This window comes from Corvus moneduloides, chromosome 2, assembly GCF_009650955.1.
Source record: "Corvus moneduloides isolate bCorMon1 chromosome 2, bCorMon1.pri, whole genome shotgun sequence".
Taxonomy (NCBI): domain Eukaryota; kingdom Metazoa; phylum Chordata; class Aves; order Passeriformes; family Corvidae; genus Corvus; species Corvus moneduloides.
This window is the reverse complement of record NC_045477.1, coordinates 49,421,908-49,436,262: the sequence shown is the minus strand read 5'-3', so window position 1 is coordinate 49,436,262 and position 14,355 is coordinate 49,421,908. Positions and strand designations below refer to the sequence as shown.

The 14,355-nt window shown below is 39.3% G+C and overlaps 1 long non-coding RNA gene across 11 annotated transcripts in view; it reads left to right on the top strand.

Moving 5' to 3' along the window:
• The window catches only part of LOC116439675, a 43,533-nt gene that overhangs the window by 19,336 nt on the left and 9,842 nt on the right, over positions 1–14,355 (top strand). For 9 of the 11 annotated variants that reach the window (XR_004238233.1, XR_004238235.1, XR_004238231.1 and 6 more), the window contains one exon: positions 588–731. This is a non-coding gene — a long non-coding RNA (uncharacterized LOC116439675). Of the gene's footprint in view, positions 1–567; positions 732–6,439; positions 14,349–14,355 lie in introns of those variants that run through there. The other 2 variants (XR_004238238.1, XR_004238236.1) reach the window with 2 other exon arrangements.

Below are 14,355 nucleotides of genomic sequence, written 5' to 3'. Positions count from 1 at the left end.
TGCATATGACATATGCTTCCTCCCACCCAATGTGCCCTCCTTACCCTGTACCTCCTTCTATGTTGTTTGCAAGCAAAAGCCACCTGCAGAGTAGAACTACTGTTACATTTACTGCAGTCCTGCTGTTTGTGCTGTGTGTGGGCTTTTCCCCTGTGCTGTCTTACCTGTTTAGACTTGTTTTTTTGTATGGTTGGGGATCTTTCACTGTTCTGTATATTTGCTCTATCCAGCATAAATGGAACTTCAGTTTTCATAAGTCCTCAGAAGACCCTAAGTATGGTTTAGAATAGTGTTCCTTTATCCTGTCCTTTTATAAAAATCATTCGTAGGCAAATGACCACCCTTAATGAGATGAGATATATGAGATTCCATTGGATAAAAAGGAATTTTGCTCTTGTGGTTTTTCTATAGGTGAACCAGTGATTTAAAAGTATAATGTTACAGCTGTGGTTATATCAGTGTCCAGCATAATAGGATGAACACTTCAGAATGAATTTTCTATTGACTGTGTTTGCATTGCACTTGCAGTGGTTCACAAATTGCTGGTTTGTTTTCCATGTCTTACAGCTATATAATTTGCTTTCTAGAAACCATTTTGGTAGGTGTGGGTTGCTTGTCAGAAATCCATTCCGAAGCTTGAGTGCAAAGGAGGCAGGGTACTAATGATGAATAAGAATGGATATCTTGAGGATAACAATGGATGTGGCATCTTCAAAAGCAGTGGCATTCTGGTAAGAGTTTGTGTGTAATTTATTAAACACTATGTGATAGTTCTCAAGAAAATGTGTTTGTTTCTCTCTCTGAAGATTTGTCTGATGGAATTTTCTTCTAAAATGTGAAAAGTAGGAGGATTGCTCTATATCATGCATTATTTTAAATTCTGAAGCAGTGTACAACAACTTAGCAGTGACTTCTTGCATATAAAAACAGTGAAAGCATCTTTTTAGAAAAGTAAGTTATTTTAGAGAGGGAGTTAATGGCCATTTATGGCTCACTGTGAGCCTGTTTCTCTGAATATTTAGAACTGAATATTTTTGAGTTTCTTTTTCACTCAGAGTATAACTAATCTCTCGTGGCATATTTCACCACTACACATGGGAATGTTCTAAAAGGCATTGCATTCAGCTTTGCAGGAGATATAAAGCACATAATTACTGACAAACTAATCATAGCTGGAAACTTTTAATCCTTGTATTGGTTAAAAAAATATGGCAGCATGCTAAGTTCCTGTACTGGTACTACTTTGTTGGAAGTTTCACACCATATAATGTACACAATTAGAAAGTGCAAGTAAAAACACCAGTGAAAGTTCTACTGTAACTGTAGTATAGTAGAAGAAGCTCCTTTAAATTTACTATTTGAAGTAACTTAGGCCAACAATTCCCTAAGCAAAAATCCTTATTTTCACCAAAGCCAGGTATATTCTTATATGTGTATATACTGACTTCTTGAAATTAACAAAGAATTTGTGCCTCTTTTTCTTCCTACTCTGAATTCCACTGGTGGTTGATATTGAAGTGGAACTGTTCTGGTAGCAGCTGGCAGTTCTTAAAGCTTCTTGGTAAGGGTATTTTGAGGTGCTGGATGTGTATATGCCCTGTAGTGAAGAGCAGCACAGACTGCACATTCTTCTGATGAACCAGTTTCATAGCTGAGATAGCTGTTCCAGACCATGCTACTTCCAGTGAAATTAGGGTTTTGACACACCTCAGGAACTCTTAATTTTGTCATGCCATGCAGAAAGCAGCGGTGGCTCCGGAGCTGATTCACAAGCAGATTAGGCGTTAATCGGATAGACTGTGTTGGTCAGAGGGATGGTGGTTAATGTCTGAGAGTGGTAACAGCGTGCCTGTCAGAGGCCTTAGCCCTGGTGAGAGGCAAGGATAAGGAGCTCAGACACATCCTTGTGCTAACACAGATACTTCCCATGGACACACAGTGAAAGCAGGAAAATGGGGGTGTATTTTTGTGGGTGTGAGTTCCGTAGCCAAGCTGACAGAACCCAGCTGCGCTGGACTTCATTGCACAGTATAGACATGCACCATAACAGGTACCTAGGGCAGCAGTAATTGAAACAGAGCATCCTCACTAAGATACTGGGGGAGGAAGGACAGAGAGTGCCTGGTGGGTGAGCTCCTGAGAGGTCTGTGGCCCCACTCCAAAGGCTGATATAAGTTAGACCTAAAAAGATTAATGTAAGCAGTCTCCTTATTTGAAATTAGGTTGGCAAGGAAGGTGACTAAGAGTCACTATTATTTAATATCCCTTCTGTAACACTCAGTTTTTCATTTTTATTTTCGAGGTGGGAGGGAGATAAAATCTGGCCCTCAAAGTACTATGTACTCATTCCAGTGCCAAAATAAAAATCACAAATCAGCAACTTAAATTTAGGGGCATACTAGGTCCTCTTAACTGCACTGGAAAAATGTGCGCATTAGATATATAAATGTAAGCTTAGATATCTGGTTCAATGTACTTATAAATGATTTTTTTAGCTGCTGTGATTCTGTAGGCTAATGTAGTAAGAAGCTAATGGAAAGGAAGCTAGGCTGCTTAAAACTTTTTTTTTTTTTTTTATTTTTCCAGGCTAATCTTTCACTCAGGTTCATTGCATGTCAAGTATTTGGTTAATTATTTTATCTTTTTATATTTTAAACCAACTTTTTGGGGGGGAGTAGGGGGAGAGGGGGCTAAGGGAGTGGTGGTAAGTTCTTAGTTTTAAGTTCCCTCAAGTTCAGAAGTAGGATATCAGTAAAGAAAAACCTAGTTTGCAATTTTCATGTCGCAGAGGTATCTTATCTGTAGTTGCAGTAGTTATGAAAGTCAAGTCTGGCGTGTCCTTTTCTGTTGATCTTTTCTAAGATGACCATACTGACTGGTATGGATTCAAATAAAAGCAGTTAAGTGATTGACTTGTAAAAGAGTTGACTGTCATTTACTGCTTAATTCCTCTTTTGCTGAATCATTTCTGTGATATTAACTTTATTTGTGACACTTTAGTAGGTGCAGGCCTGAGGGGGAAAATGTTATACTTCTTTCACAATTCATTGGTTTGTGGATATTTCTGTTGTTGTTTCCACACTGAATGACTCATATGTTAAATGAACATGCCAGCCTCAAGGCATGCCCTCGCTATTGCAGCCCACAGTGCAACTTGATACCATTGCACATAAAAATGTGGAAGATGCTCATACCCGTTTGAATCCTTGGGAAGTTCTGTGCACTTCGGACAAGTGTGTTAGCAATTACTCAATGTACCTCGTTTCAAAAAGCTGCATTTTACAATGTCTGATTGCTCTTTTTCACACTGTTGATTTGCTGAGTTTGTAAGCTACATCTGTCTTGTGAGCCCAAGTTGGAACTGAGAAATAATGATTTTTAGTTGCCTTTTTTTTTTTTTTTTTTAAACCAACATGGTACAGTCTCGTATTAATTTCTGGACTATTTGATGAGATACTATAGAAGCATCTGATTTATATTGCCACCTGTGTATTTTTTAATGTATTCAGACAGATTCAGCAATTGTTTTATTTGGGAAGTTGATAGCACAGTTCTAATGCTCTCCACATTGTGAAAACACTAATTAGTGTTAGACTGAACCAGTTGGCCCCTGGTTACCTTAGCTCTCCTTGAAGTTTGGCTTTCTTACTCATTCAATTTTTTGTTGTTTAATAAGAACATGAAAGACAAACCAGGTTTGCCTATTGATAAAGTCACACAAACTATCACTTACATTTCAGAAGCTTCACATCAGAGTGTTGCTAGGAGCAGGTTCTTTAGTATCTGTAATAGGGAGAGATATGTGCACTCACAGCAATGAGAGGAAAGGCTTTGAAAAGCATATGAAGTAAAATGTTTCTGATATTGTTTTGAATCTTTAGGACATTTGGGCTTTTTTCATGGGCCATATAGTGGTGTTAACTCTAAGCCTGCATTGATTTGTGTATTGGAAGTATGTGTATGGCTCCAGAATTTTTGTTCTCTAGATGACAGGGCTGTGGTTTTGATAGGAATAAGACAGATTCCTGTGACAGGATAGATAAAACATATCACAAGTCAGGTATTTTGGCTTTTAAATAATGGTCCTGTTCTGTCATGCATAGTGTGTAGTGGAGGAGTTTATGCCAAAGTGAACAGACTCATTTACAGTAAGACCACTCTTTAATATAAATTTTTCACTTAACACTACTCGTGGCTGTACATTGGATGCAACTTTTTCTGTTCATGTCCCTGCTCATTTTCGGGAGGAGGTTGTCACTGCTCACCTAACTATTTTCACTGATGAGGAGCTTGTCTGTCTCATCCTTTGGCAGCAAGACTGGGCGCATTAATGAAAACTATGTGCAACTGTTAACAGAATTGATCACAATTTCCACAGGAAATGCTGGGAGGCAGTAAAAGCTACTGTTTCAATCCTGTTTGCAGTTCTAGCACACCCAGACCGAGTCATCTCAGGTCACTTAAGGGTGTCTCACTAAAATGGTATAAAACATATAAAGTTGTAACAGTTCTACTGTTTAATCTTCAAATGGTGTTGATGTATAGGCAAGGAGAAGAAGGAGGCAGCAAAGTGAAAATACATCAGAAATTACTGATCTGGCCAGGCTGTTGTGTTTGAGAGAATGGTGTGTAGGTGCAGGGGGTGGTGATCTTGTACAGCTGCGTTTGCTTTTAATAGACCATAGCAACAACAGCCGGCCAGGAAGCGGGTAAGCTGGTGTATTCCACATCTACAGGTGTAAAAGCTGCCTCACCGGACTTCTTCTTGCAGTCTCCTCTGTTCCTAGTCTTTGGCTTGTCAAGAGCCTTCCTCTGTTTGCCAGGAGAGATCCTGGAATCCTGCTCGTATCTGCTGCAGCATGTACAGTTTTAGTCCTGCTCTCTCACTTTCCCACCTGTTTCAGAGTGTTTTTTCTGTTCCTGTACTGCGTGATGAAGATGAGCAGCTCTCAGGTAAAGCTCAGGGACTGAGTTTTGGCAAACAAATCCGGGTTTCTTGCAAGCGTAGAAGGTGCATTAATGTCAGCGGCTGCTGGTACCGTTCTCTTCCCGTGGAATCCTTTAGTGCTATTCTCTCGGGAGGGTGGTTTCACCCGTGGCTGTGCTCAGCTTTGCCAGTTACCGACACACGGACCGTGTTGCACGTGAGCACGTCCAAGTGGCCTTAGGGGGTTCTCTGTGAGATCTGTCCTGGAACCATCTCGGACAGAAATTTCTCCATTGGGATCACCCGGGCATCGCCTCGGTGCCTCCAGCCCGCCGGGGCGGGAGGCGAGAGGCTCCTGCCCGGGCTCGGCGACATTAGGACCCGGCGGGCCGTGCATCCCCCTCTCCCTTCTCCTCCCTGGGTCCCTCCCGGCGGCCCCGGGGAGCGGCAGCCTCCCGCAGCCGGCCGGGGCCGGGGCCGCGGCTGGAGGGACCTTTGCCCGCCGGCCCAGCCCCTGCCCGGGGCGGGCGGCGCGCCCGCTCCACGCTGGCTTCATGTCAGGTTTCTTTTGTTCATTTATAGCAGGAACTTAGATCTTCCTTCAGGGGTTATGCAGGGCTTCGTGGCACACGTTCGCGTTCAGAAACGTACTTTGGCGAATGTTAAAATACATCGAATTTAATGCCTACATGATATTCACACTACCAGACTTTTACAGCAACTACTATGTATCCAGCTGAACTCTTTGTGATATAATATTTGAAACAAGACGTTAAGAGTAAGAGTTCTGACCATTAAATTAGAATTAGAATGGAGCAAAGTTGATGTGTTATCTGACACTTGGCTTCTGTAGTGCCTGTCACAAAGTAATGGCTCTCTTAAACTGTACATTAATCATCAACAACAAGTTCCAAAATGTCTGTTTCAGTCCAGAAACACTTATTACCAAATAAATAGCTTTGGTACTGTTGAAATGAGCAAAGAAGTGTCCTTAACAAGAAATTCCTTTAAATCTAAATGAAGTAAGTTTACACCTTCTCTCCCATGAGTTTAGTTTATTGCTCTTGCCCACCTTCTACTTAAAAGGAAAAAAGCATCGGGCAATTTTGCAGGTAAACATCCAGTGAGGTATATTTCAAGTTATGTACATTCAGAACATAGTATCAAGTATATGATAGCTTTACAAAAGCAAAATGTCCCTTTTATTTTAGAAAGTGACAGTATTTGTCAATTGGTTGTCTTATTAAAATGATCACAGATAGAAACTGTACAACTGAAAGGTAAATCTGCCAAGTGACAGTTTTTCACTCAAATACACAGCCTGTGAAAACAGAAAAACAGAGTAAGTTACCCAAGGAGAGTAATTTTTATGTTCCTGTAGTATCCTGGTGATGAATGGTCTGCTGCTTTCAGAACATAGATGATATTGCCTTTTGGGTTCAGAAATTTTATAGAGCCTTTCTGCAACCTGTTACTTTGCTTTTATTCCAGACAGCTTTCCTGTCATTTCAGGCACGAAGATCTTCTCAGACCCACAGCTGCCCATGGACTGAAGTTCCCTTCTCTACGTTACTGACGTTTTGAGTCTTCACTTTTACTGTCTGTTGTACTGTGTGATGCTTCAGCCTTTTACTTCTGCCCTGTTTGCCTGACCCAGCCCCTAAGCCCAACCTTGTATTGACAGTACTGGCAGCCTCTCCTGCTCCCCCACCTCCAGACAATATAATATTCTCTTTACCTTCCCAGATATGATGGGGAAAAAAAATCAAATGAAATATATGAAGCCACATCCTTATGCTCTCTTTCATTTTTACCATGCCTATCCTAACAAAATTAAGACTTTGCTCTTTGAGAAAAAATGAATAAATTATATATTTTATATTATATTATATAGGTTATAGTGTTATATATGTTTTTGTAATTGCTAATACAACAGGGCAGTGTGGGTCGTAGCATGTGCAGTGACAATGTGCATTTCAAACTAAACCAAGATGATCTAATCAAGATAACCAGCACTATAGTTGTGGCATACTAAGGATTCAGTGCTTAAGCTAATTCTAGCTTGCTTGTCTGTGGGTGAACAGTAAGTAGTCAGTTTTTGGGTGCTTGTTAGCAAGATCGGTGATGAGAATCCTTGTTAAAATAGTTGTTTAAAAAGTGATAAAGGGAAAACTGCTCAATATCAGGTCCTTAAAAAATAGACAAGCTTCTAAGAAACTGGCTGTGATTGGAAATGAGGGAAAAAATGTTTTAGGTAGAACCTGCAGTGATGGAGTAAACAAGTTTATGATCATGCTGGTTTTAATTTTGCATGTATTTGCCTTAACTGCTTACATAAAAGCTTAGTGTGTCCAAACCTTAGTTGTTTCAAAACTTTCTAAAGACCACTACTATTGTTAATGAGCTGTTAATAGTATTTAATGCAAACTGTAAGAAGAGTTACTGTGAGATTGTGAATAAAATTTCAATAATGAAATCAAGTCGCTATTCCTTTTTTTTAATTTATATTTTTACATAGGGATTATCATATTTGCTTTACCCATTTCATTAGTAAATACCTCCTAATGCTTCAGTTGATGTTAACTCCAAATAAGTTGCTTTCTGATTTCTTTATGTAGTAACTGGTTTAATCTATACTATCATTGATAGGAACATTGTATTTAGATTTAGTATTTAGATTAATAACTGAATTTCCATGATAATCAATATAACGGATTACTTGTGATGTGAAAAAACATTTCTTCTGCTCAGTTTTGAATTTTCCACACTTTCAGTGCTTCTTTGTATTTTTTCTTGTGTTGTAAGATAGCAAGCATACAGATGTCTGATCTGACCTCTCTATAGCAATTACTTTACATATCCATGCATAATATTCTTGATTTGAAACTTCGTAATTTCTCTTCATAGGATATTTTCTATGTTTATTATTGTTCACATTTGAACCCTATCCATATCTTTAGTATCTTTTTGGAGAAGGAGTGACCTGTATCTCATCTGGGATTTTTTTTTCTGGTAAGGTCAGAGCACTGATTTTTATAATCCTATTACACTGGTTTTCTTCTAATTGTCTTGCATTGTCTAAGCTGTCTGTTTTATTATTTTTATTTTGATTGTAGTGGTGTGTTGAGCAGAGATTTTTTCACTAAACTGCTGAAGTGGGCCCTGGTTCCTTCCTGAGGCCAAAGCAACTGGTGTGTTTTCCCATTATGGGATAACTGATCTAATGATTGACTTCCATTAAACAGATGCAATCCTACCACCCCCTTGCACCTGACACTGGCATGTAGTGATAGGACAAGGGTTAATGGCTTCAAAGTGAAAGGAGATGGAGTTAGATTAGATGTTAGGAAGTAAATCTTTACTGTGAGGGTGGTGAGGCACTGGACCAGGTTTCCCAGAGGAGTTGTGGATGCCCCATTCCTGGAGGTGTTCAAGGCCAGGTTGGATGAGGCTTTTAGCACCTGGTCCGGTGAAAGGTGCTCCTGCCCATGGCAGGGGGTGGTTGGAACTAGATGATCTTTGAGATCTTTTCTAGACCAAACCATTCTATGATTCTATGACTTGTCTGTCAGTGATTTAGGGTTGATTTTTCTCTTGGTTTTCTCCCTGAGCTTAGCAGTGATGGCTGTTGCCGTTGTTGCAAGGAGAATAGAGAGGAGCATATGATGAGGGAGGAAGTAAAAGCGTGGAAGGTGTCCTTTACGTAGCAATCGGCATCAGGATGCTAGTTTATCTAGCATAAAACTATGCAGAATTGTAACACAAGTATTAAGATTGGTATAAATGCAGGATGGGTGAAAATGTGTAAGAAGAAGGTGAAAGAGTGAAATAAAGGGTTAAAGAAATTACCTCTACTGATAGCGAAGGACACCATTTCCAGGATGCCATTCCCAGCAGTACCTGTGTGCCACAGGACAGACGACTTTCCAGCTGTAGACCTTGCATCCTAACAGCAGGAGGATGGCAACAAGGTTGTAGTACGTCACTTACACGAGTCTTCTTTCCCCCTAGCCAAACAGAAGAAGAGACTGCTGACACATATTCCAGACCTATATACCAAACAAGAAAAAGCAGACAGTAGGCAGCAGCATGACCTAAGATTTATGTAAGGTGATGTAAGCCAGACCTGGGGGCGAAGAAATACCTTGTCCCAACTGAAGATTCCTGAAGGACAGCCTAAAGAATCTGCTCAAAAAACTAAGTTTTTATTGATAATTAAAACCACTTCTGAAATGGGGTGAGGACTTTATAGCTGACGGTCCTTGTCTTTTGTTTTTCATGTAAGTTATCTTGGCCAGACCTTTAAACAGATAAGTGTCAGTGCTTGTGAGTAAGTGAATGTAAGACTGTGAGGGAATTAAATCTGTGGGAAAATGAATGTCAGTGACTAACATCAATTTATCTGGAGATTTTGTAGGTACCTCTCTTTGCCTAGTACATTGAGTTTTATTGCACTAAGTTCCTTACAGTTGTGTCTTTAATTTGAAACCTCATAAAACACAGACTGTTTTTTTATGGGTTTATTTTAGTATGTGTCTGTTATCTATCTATCATCATTTAAACTTGATTTAGTGTTTCTGGGGTCCACTTACTAATTTTGGCTAGATTAATAATTTTCCTTGATTCTGAGTAACTGAAATAACTGCAGATTTTATGCCATGTTACTTGGCCCAGTTTCTAAATTATTAACAACTGTACCATAATACAGGACCAAATACATTCCTTTCAGCATTTTGCGGTTAACTCTTTGCTATTAATGAAATTTATTATAATGAAATCACATCATTTAATTCAGTATTTTTCCCTGGTTAGATTTTGATCAGATTTTGATCTGTGACTGACTGTGTCCTCATTTTTGTTTGTTTGCTTCAGGAGGCCTTTTCTTTTACTTTGGGCTTTGCAAGAACTTATTTTCTGTTATGTGGAGTAAGAACTATATCATCACCAGTAACAGTTGTTCTATTCTGTTCTTTTTTTACATGGTGCCTGGTATGAATTTTGATTATTGTTTATGCAGCCCATTCCAATATCTAATCACCCTTTATGTGAAGAAATTCTTCCTGGTATCCTAATTCTTCCTAATGTTCCTATTCTCCCTTTTCTTCTTTTGCTGTGTTGATTTGTCTTGAGGATTTGCCCGTGATTCACACTGGGGAAAAAAAAGCTGGTGCCAGCCATGAACACATTCCAGGTCTTTGTTATAGGATTGAGGAATTTAGTAAATACCAGAGTTGAAGTTGGGGCACAGAGCCGTGCATCATCTACCAGGCATATGTGTGTAATGCTATGATAATTGCATGATCAGGATCTGTTTAATAAAATACTGTATAGCACTGTAAGACTGTTTTTGTGTAATTGTAAAATAACTAGTTCCTCTGGTGCTTTGCATCATGGAGACGCTCTGGAAAGAATATCTGCAATTTTAAATCTTAGCAGTGTAAATATGATACAGCTGAAAGTAGAAAATATACACAGATGAGAAGGGAAACACTAGTAGTTGGGGGAACATTCATACTTTAGGGATCCAACTCATGTAACTAAATCAAAAGACTGATTTCCTTAGGCCATTTGCGCAGCTTATACAGAGACTCCTTCAGAGGACATTTTGTGGTGTTTCAGGAGTTCCTTCAACCAAATCGCTCCCAAGGAGCCTCTCTATTTACTGTAGGGTAGGATCTGTCTCCTACCTCCCACTCTTGCTTACTTTAGACATTTGAAAATAGGTAATGTGTATATAACTACTTATCACACATTTTGCTCATAGGGGCTGTAGGGGCATGTTAGTAAGCTGAATTTCAGAGAAAGCTTTGAACAACAGTAATGCAGTATATTTTCAAATATTTAAGGGAGTTTCCATGATGTGTAAGGTGTAAGACAGGAAAATGCACAAGAGGTTTGTTTGAAAATATACCATGTGGGTGTGAGAGGAGCTGGAAACAGGACTCCTGACACTGAATGGCAGGTGGGAGATAGGAAGGAAAGAGATACAAGAAGCATCCCTGAATTTTATTTTTTTATCAGTAGAAAGTGGAGAGTTTTAAAAGTGTTTTAGCCAAACAGAACATATTAATCAAGTTAGACAGTATGATCTAATGGTCTTTTCAGCTTTATGTTTTATGAAGATTGGCCCAGCTTCAAACATGAGCAAACCACAGCTGTCTTCCTGACAATGATTAAGGAGCAGTAGGTGTGGTGGTGATAAGGAAGGATGGGCCTTGAAGGTGAAGACAAGCGGTAGATGCTGCAGAAGTAGTCAGGGGGAGCTGTGGAGATAGTGATGTGTTCTCCAAGTGATTAACTAGGAAAAAGGTCTTGGCAGCACTTTTCTGAGTGAATGTGTGTGGTATTAGGCTGTGTTTCTCAAAAGCAGAGAGAAAAAATGTTGCTGAATCAAGAAGCAGAGAGCAAAATCTTGCTGGATCAAAACATGATGATGATGATTAACCTGATTGAATACTTTAGCTGATTCGGAGGGTTAAGAAAAATACCATCTTGGAAATGTTGCAATGAAAGTATCGGCAAATTATGAATATGAATCTTGGGATTTGGAGTATCTTTGGGATCTAAGGTGATGCTAGAGTTATATGTCTGAACAATAGGCAGGATGATGGTGTAGCTGTGCAGCTTTGTGTGTGTGTCACCAACAGTTAAGTCATTCATAGGAAAACTGTAAAGATCTGTCCTCAAATATAATTGTATTATTTATTATTTGACGTTCTTCACTCCTACAACTGCTTCCCACACAATATTGCTTAGAATATTTCCCCACCTGCCACAAAGGACTGGACATTAATTGTTGAGTTTGATTTGTAATGGCACAGTGGGGTGCCTAGCGTGAAAAGATGTATTTAGCTTTTGTGGGAAGGCACTGATCTTTTAATTTGGTGTTTAGTAATACTGAACGCAGATACAGTAATTTCCTTACAATTAAATTATGAAGTCAAGCCTTCTAATAACAATACTCCATAGTATTTCAGTAATAATTAATTGATTCTGTTCCTTATTCTGATTCTGCCTGATGATAGAAGAGTTCCCCCAAGAGAAGGAAGCTTTCAGTTCGCTTGAGAATTTTATAGCCGGGTCCAATACCAGCCATAGTCATCTTTTCCTTCCCCCTTCAGCCTGTACTGGAACTCACAGGTTGAGAAAGGACAGAGGAAATACATCTGCTCTTGGCTAGCTTTCCAGTGGTATGTAGTTGTATGGGCATGGTAGCAAACAGGTGTGAATTAGAATTGTTTCTAGGCTTTTGTCACTTAAACCAGAGATGAGGCAGCTTTGGTATCAAGGAGGCATAACCTGAAGAAAAAAATCCAAACAGCTGTTTAATTTTTTTTCTTATTGCTTTTTAATAGATTTCCACCAGGTGTGGAAACCTAAACTGTTAATGTATGTGTGCAAGAGCAAGAAAGGTTGTCTTAGGTGTCGAGTAGTTAGGTGTCCAGATTAAAAAGATAAAGCTTGTAGTATGCTTCAGGAAGAGAAATTAAAACCTGCCTTTCCCCAGAAACGTAACTCTGGCAAGGAATTTGATATTAATGGCCCATCAATTGTTTCAGGTTATTTGGAGAAAGAGCAGTGATAGTCAGATAAGGCAGTAAATTACTCTTTGCTTGCTAAAAATTGGTGAAATCATAAATTCATTGAGCAAATGTACCCCACTGGCACACTGGGCCCTGGGACTGGGACCTCTGCCTGTATGCAGCAAGGCTGAGCCCTGCAGGTTGCATCTTCCCCCCAAGCCCCAGCGTGCCTACAGAGTGACCCCAGGTTTGAGGCTGTAACACTCTGGAGATAAAATAACCAAAATCTGACACCACGTTTGAAGTCCAGTGTTGTAGATTCTTTACCGTGTGCCAGTTTCAGACATACATGTGGGATAGAACTGGGAATTCAACATTAAGATGGAAATGAAGATTTTGATATCTATACTGAGCTAACACCAATTCTAAGAAGACAAACCCATCTCCTTTCTTCACAAATTTTGGAAATCTCGTCTGCCTTGCATATCTATGAGTTTCCTTATATATGAGTTCTAAGTAAAGTCACTGTCTCATCTTGGCAAAAATGGCTTCCTAATGTCCATGTGCATGGAAAACTTTGTATATAATGTTATTTTTTCCCATCTAGAAATAATAGCAGTTTGAGTCCTTATCTCTCCATGAGTGCTATAGGCAAATCAATGTCTCAGTGAATTTAAGGTGTTCGTGTCCTCATGTATCTTGAGGTAATTTTTAAACTTATTGATTTTTTTTTTTTCTATAAAGGATCTTGCTGCATCTTAAGCCATCCTGTAGGAGAAACAAAAGTAATCAGAGATTGTTGATTGTCTTGAACATTTTTTTGGGTAGAAGATGTATTTATATTGATTTGTCTGGTTACATGCCAATCTCTGAAGGTATAACTTTGCTCTAGTAATGGGAAGAATGGTATCCTACTCCTGAACAACCTCATTCTATCTTTGATCTGGCTGTCTCAAAGAGGTCATGCTATTGAAGGTACAAGGTGCAGTGACATTTATAGGCACAGTGAAGTGGCCATTATAGCCTCTCAAGCTGAGAGAGAGCCATGGGAATGTCATAGGTGGAGAGGAAGCATGGACCCCTTCCTGGGGTGGATGATAAGTGCTGGTGTGGAAGCTTGGATGACACAGCACTCCACAGTGTAGCCTGTGATTCCATATGCTTGTGCCACCATAAATCTGATATTCCTGTAGTGTCTTCACTGCTGCTGTCACACATTCCTGCTGTGTTAAAGTTTATATTTCAGTGGGCAAACCTCATTATGAGATAGGCTTTTTTTTTTTGCTACAGTCTATTTTCTCATTAGCAGTTGTATGATACTAGGTGCATGCTACCATGGGGCTTCACTGAAACCTTAAGGAGACGCACTGCCAAGCTAGAACTTCTCACAACCTTCAGATAGGCATAACAATGACACTTCTTATAGAAATATTATTACTTTCTATCAGTTTTACAGTGTTTTAAAATACAGGGAGAATATCTCATTTTAGCTTTATCCATCGTGTTACTAAGAGGCTGAAAATGTACATGTCTAGAAATGAAGAGCTGATGAAGATAAATACATCACCTTTATTGATTTTAGACCACTCTCTTTTATTAAAAATAATAAAAAAAAATTGCATATAACAACAAAAAAGCAGCAGCACATAGGAGGTGAGCAAACACACTGCAGGTACTTGTGTTTGCCTGATGGGGAATGTGCTGTGATCAATTAATGCTCTATAAATCTCTTGGTGTAAGATATCACTGTAGCCTTTGCTGTAGCTGCAGTATTTTATGGTAAAGATATAGATCTTGTCATGGTCTAGGCAGTCAGATTATTTTTCTGTGATTACTTTGGCATCTCTTTAATTAGAGCTGTGTGCTGTGTTACCTAATTTCATCCTTTTTCTCTTTACCTATTTA